At 36.3% G+C, this 6,130-nt stretch overlaps 1 pseudogene; it reads right to left on the bottom strand.

The window, feature by feature from the left end:
- Nucleotides 1-440: 440 nt before the first annotated feature.
- On the bottom strand, nucleotides 441-1,818 carry LOC138984213 (sorting nexin-13 pseudogene; annotated as a pseudogene).
- Between the last annotated feature and the right edge of the window lie 4,312 nt (nucleotides 1,819-6,130).

Here is a 6,130-nt window from a genome sequence, read left to right as displayed (position 1 = left end):
CACGGTACTGGATGTTTGGGGCTGGTGCACTGGGACGACCCAGAGGGAGGGTAGGGGAGGGAGGAGGGAGGAGGGTTTAGGATGGGGAACGCGGGTATACCTGTGGCGGATTCATTTCGATATTTGGCAAAACTAATACAATATTGTAAAGTTTAAAAATAAAATAAAATTAAATTAAAAAAACTGTCAGTTCACGCCCACCTATATGAATATGTAAAAGCCCTGTGTTTAAAACCCCCTTACCTCCTACCTCATCATCCTTGTGCCAGTGCCTCCCTTGGCTGGGTCCAATTCTCCCTTGAGGTGCTTTTTCTGTTTTTTCTGCTTTTTCTGTTATTTTTCAATAAACTTGTTTGTGCCACAGGTAAGACCTCAGATTCTTCTTTGTGTCCATACCAAGAGCCAAGGTCCACAAAGGAAGATCTTCTTTGACCCTCTCCCTACCCAGTAATAGTTTCAAAACATGAATTTAACACAAGGAATTGGCTACATAGGTTTTGGAAGAGTAAGGAACAAAAAGAAGGAGGTGGGATCAATTCAAAAACTTTCCTTTGAATGTGATTAGAGATTTCATGGGTTTGATCTTCATGATTCAAAGTGTTTACTAACTTTCCCACCAAATAATCATCAACAGTAACTCTTGGAGATGCCTTTCTAATAAATACTGTTCATAAATTCCAACAGAAGCTGCACTTAAAATCTTTGGTGTGGTTGGTTTGATGTTTTCCATCTCTCTGTTGACTTGATAAAACTTCTAGCTGCTACTGGTCTATAACCTGGTATCCTTTCACTGTCATTCAGAAGAAGAGATGTGCCTGACCTCCAGTTTGCCGCATGTAATCTTTAAAAAATTGGAGTTCACACTGCCTATAAGAATGTATGCTGATGTATGGCAAAACCAATACAATATTGTAAAGTAAAAAAATAATAATAATAACATAAAATAAAAAAGAATGCTGTCCAGGGGAACTATGCAAAGTTTCCCAAAATCTGCTGCCAGTTTCAACATTCATTTCTTTGTCTGACTGCAACCATTGTATTTTTGAACCACATACTTCTTTACAAATAATAAGCTATTTATTTGATTTTTCATGGTGTTGATATCATTACCAGCTGTATCTAGAGATCGAAGATACTGTAATTCTTCTGCTGCTTTACTTCTGACAGCTTCTAGCTCTCCAATATTGTCACTCAATTTAATGATGTTAATAAAGTCCTCATACTTTCAATCAGAATCACAGATCATCCATAAGATATATTGATTAATATAATCAGGACATTGAGTTGATTTATTAATGGAAGAAGGATTTCCCATGCAAGGATTTTCCTGACAAAGATCACATGATCTTGTTCTGGAAATCTCCAGGAGGTAGCAATAAATACAATAAGACCTCACACAAAGCCCTTAGGAATCCTTCTTCATCTTTGAGAGAAGTGCACAGCACAGTAGGTCATGACAAATGTCCTTTTGCATTTCAGCTTCAAAGAAGGTATCTACGAGATCTTCTTCTGTACCTTTCACTTGATCATCTTTTTCTGTTATCTTTTGTTGAGCCTTTCTGAGTACTTGAGATGAAAGATTTTATCCTTCCTTCAGTCAGACTGCATTTTATATGCACATGTTAGCTGAGCTGGATATGTTAAAAGACTCTAGTTTCAGAGGATTGGATGAGGCTGATGGAGAATCTTTTAATGGATCTCCTAAAGGAAGCATAAATTTATCTTTAGATGACATTTCCAAAGTATCCTCTGCTGATTCAGTACAACTTCATACTTACATTTCAGACACTGGTGTTTGTAATGATCATGACAAGACATGCCCATTATATAACATCACTGTGCACTGGCACAACCTCAACAGTGAGAAGATGTGGAAAACCTACTGCTGTCACAGTGACTTTCACAACTTCCACACGAGGAAGCTACGGAAGCAAAAGGAAGAAGGCATGACACCATGATGTGAGGCTGCTAGAACTACTGGGCTTGAACCCTTTAGCCTGCACCTGCTGCTGTGCTGTTACTAGAATCATTTGTCACAGTCACTCCTGGATTGCTGAAGAGGGGTCATATCCATCAAAGTGGGGATCTATCAAAGGTATGACCTCTACCAGATTCCTGTGGTCAAGAATCACACAACTCTCAACGTATCCACCACAATACTGTAATCCAATTCCCCTACCTTTTCTCACTAGTGCCTCTTATTTACAGAACCTAATATGAATTGAGTTTTCATAGGAGGCTGGTAAATGCTATCTGCAGATTCCTGTTCTGCAAAAATACAGAGCAGAGTCCAGAGGGAAATGGGACCTGAGAATATCCAGATACTTGTCCAGCACAGGAGGCAATCTGCTACTCCACCCACAATGAGTTGTTTTTCTATTAATAGTGTTAGAAGTAGCTGCCTGCACATCCTCCACACTTTTTCAACTGGTGCTTTTTGTTTCCTGCAGCACATAGTGATGGGTCAAGTGAACAATCTAACCCTTTAAACTGACCTGATCTGATTGGCCCACAGGGAAGAGAAAGACATTTAGGGACTTACCACTTCAATCCTATTGTCAACTTGTGTAATGGAAAGGAAAAGCAAAGCATAATACTAAAGAGTAAGTGTGTGCTATTGGACAGTTCTTTGAAATCTATTAATAGAACACTGCATCAGGAAATTAATCATCTCAGTAGAAGAGAATCCAATCCCTGTTCTCTTGATCTCTGGTTGATGTTCCTGCAATAGCTGAACATCAGCCTAGAGGACAGAAAATAAGAAAGTATAGGAGATCAAATCATGCAGTAGGGAAATGTTTCCTTATCCTTGAGAATATTTAGCTCAGATTGCAAACCTAAATAGAGAAACTTGCTTAATTTATTTTTCTTAAACACAAAATGTGCTGTGCTGTGTACTAAGTCACTTCATTTATGTCTGATTCTTTGTGACCCCATGGACTGCAGCCCTCCAGGCTCCTCTATCCAAGGGATTCTCCAGGCAAGAATACTGGAGTGGGTTGCTGTGCCCTTCTCCAGGGATTGAACCTGCATCTCTTACATCTCCTGCATTGGCAGGTGAGTGCTTTACCATCAGTGCCACCGGGGAAACCCTAAATACAAAACAGCTACAAAGTAATATTTACAAATTATATATAAGGTATAAAGTAAAAACACAATAGACACCTGAATATTTTGTTTCACTCTCCCTCCCTTCTTCCACTATTCTCAATTCTGCATTTATAACAATTGCTCATTGTTAGAATATTATGAAGTATGTTTGTATCCCCGAATAAGGCACTTCTTTATTTTGCATATTTTAATATTCATGTAAATGAATTATAATCTATATAATCTTGTAAAATAAACACATTTACTTTAAAATATGTTCTACTATTAAATTTTAATCTTGCATGTAGCTATGTTTTATTCATATTCATTGCTGAGTAATATTTCTATTTCAATTTTAAATATAATGAGTCAAAATTTCATGCTTCATTTATTCTTTCAGCTCTTTGTGGATTTTGCTTTTTGTTTCAATTTCTTTTAATATTCAGACAGTTCTGCTACAGAATCTTTGTCTTCAAATCCTAATGCAAATAAGCAGTTGTGAGTGTATCCTCAAAGATAGATAGAATTTCTGAATAACAAGAAATACTGCATGCATTTAATTTTAAGAATTTAAATCTGTTTTCCAAAGTGGATGAACACACTTAAAATCCTTCCAGCTGCTTCTCCTTCTCATTAATACTTAATTTTTTCCCACTTAATTTTTTTTCCAGTGTGGTTCTGTTATTTTCAGAACATTTATCAGAATATTGGCCAGTATAGATTATGACCAAATGACCTATTGAAAAATTCATGCTATGACTGTCATTAGTTTGCAACTGGAATATATGGCTTTCTGAGAGTGCTTTGGCATTCTGATAGAGTCAATACATACAAAATAAAATTTAAGATGTGTCTCAAAGAGAAATTTTTAAAAATTATAAATTATTGAAACAAATATTTTCATGTATTAAACATCTTCCAAGGCTGGATTTTTGTGCAAGGGTATTTTTACTTATAAAAGATGGCAACATGGTGATGTTTAATTCACTTTTAAAGGTTGATCTCAGATGTTGTGTACAGTTATCTGGTCAAGTAAGTAAACTGTCAAATAGATTACATGCAAAGAATAGGTCACAAACTCCACAGATGCGACCATCAGCTTTCAGTTTGCTAAGAGAAGCTGTATTTGTTCCTAGTTCAATGCCTTCCAGAATTATTAAAAAATTCATCAAACACAGTAAAGGGTTTTTTTACCCATTTTATCTGCGGATTGACAGACAGAGTTTTGAATTATATGTTAAAGTACACTGAAATAAAATATTACTTTGATAAGCTAATTATGAGGTATACTTTTATATTAGGCTTCTTGAGGAATTACAATATCAACAATACTCATAAGTACATTAGCATTCATGCTACAGGATGGAGGATGAATTAGTTATTCTTGTTCAAAAATAATTTATAAATTTCTAAATCTACAGAGTTAGGGAATGTGTTGAAAAAATACAGATAAATATAAGCCTGAACATATATGGGTATGAATCTGTGCTATTATTTTCAGAAATATAGAGAAACAAATGTAGATAAATTCTGTTTACTTTGTTTATGGTCTTATTTCCTTCAAATATCACAATATAATCACAAATAGAATAAAATTTCAAGTAGATCAAGGCATTAAATGTGAATCCTTCCTAATTTTCATTTAATTCTTATTAAAAACTTTGTCAAGTTCAATTTAAGATCACAGAGCTTCTGTCACACTGTGAGATAAACATTTTTTCATTAACCCTTTCAATACATTTAGAATATGAAGGAATAATCCTTTGGGGTGAGAAAGTACACTAGTAAAATTTTTATGGAGGGTATAAAGACACTTTTTTCCTGAGTCTCATCTTTATTTGGTCAAGTTCCTTCCTGATAATGCAGCCATGTGAACAGAGAAACCACAGGACATCACCCAGCCTCCCAAAGCACCCTTTCCAGTAAACAAGGAACCGAAAGTCCTCCTCCTCCCCTGTCATTTCATGTCACGATGGAGACAGCATGGATGCCAGGACAGTGGCCAAGCCCCTCCAAAATGCTCCTCCTCCCCAATCACAAAGCAGAGTGAGAACTTGACTCAGGGGCTGAGAACCTCATACGGATGTGTCACTGGGTTGTAGGGAGCTGGGTGGAAAGGAAAGACTGTCTTCAAAATTCAAAACTTATTAAAAGTTTAACATTTATGTAAGTTTACATAAGACTTAAATGTTTATACAAGACTCAGTCATTTCACTTCCAAATTGAAGCCATGCAAGGAAGAATGGAAGTAGGAAAATACAAAAGCTTCTGAAGATGACTCATCCAGGACATTTTCTGTTAAGGGTTGCATAGAAATTAGCTTTAGGTGGAGACTGTGTGAGAACAAGAAAGAAGAAATTATTAAAAGCTTTGCCCACATGACTGATTTAGCAGAAAAGGAGAAAGTGACTGTGCAGAAGCCACTGGGGTGACTGGGAGACAATGGCCAGAACAATGCCAATGAGCAGGTGAGAGGGGTTAAGATCAGTGGATTAACTGAGTTGACAATGGGTGGATTGTCCGTCATGTATATGTAGAGTGCAGAAGCAGTAGGCATGCAAGTGGAGACTAGATTTTGTGGAAGGAAGGGGAGTAGTTTTCATCTGTACGTCACAACAGGTTTGTGACCAAATGACCTACTGAAAAATTCATGCTATGACTGACTGTCATTAGTTTGCAACTAGAATGTATGATTTTCTGAGAGTGCTTTGGCATTCTGATAGAGTCAATGCATACAAAATAAAATTTACAATGTGTCTCAAAGAGAAGTTTTTAAAAATTATGTTATTAAAACAAATATTTTCATTTATTAAACATCTTCCAAGACTGAATGAGAAGAAAAAAGATGCTGAAGATTTAAGATAACAAAAGGATGAGAAGGATAAAAATAATGATGTAGGTGGGAAAAATAACTTGCAGTAGGCTTTCCAGAAATTGCTGAATGGTCACCCAATATTTAAGGTCATGTGTTTAAAGAAGGGTCACTTACCACACTGGTGAGATTATGGCACCTGCTCAGGTGATGAGCTCAGGCATGGAA

The sequence above is a fragment of the Bos mutus genome, chromosome 20 (genome assembly GCF_027580195.1).
Source record: "Bos mutus isolate GX-2022 chromosome 20, NWIPB_WYAK_1.1, whole genome shotgun sequence".
NCBI classification, from domain to species: domain Eukaryota; kingdom Metazoa; phylum Chordata; class Mammalia; order Artiodactyla; family Bovidae; genus Bos; species Bos mutus.
Note: the sequence above shows the minus strand (reverse complement) of the source record. Positions and strands in the feature narration are given on the sequence as shown.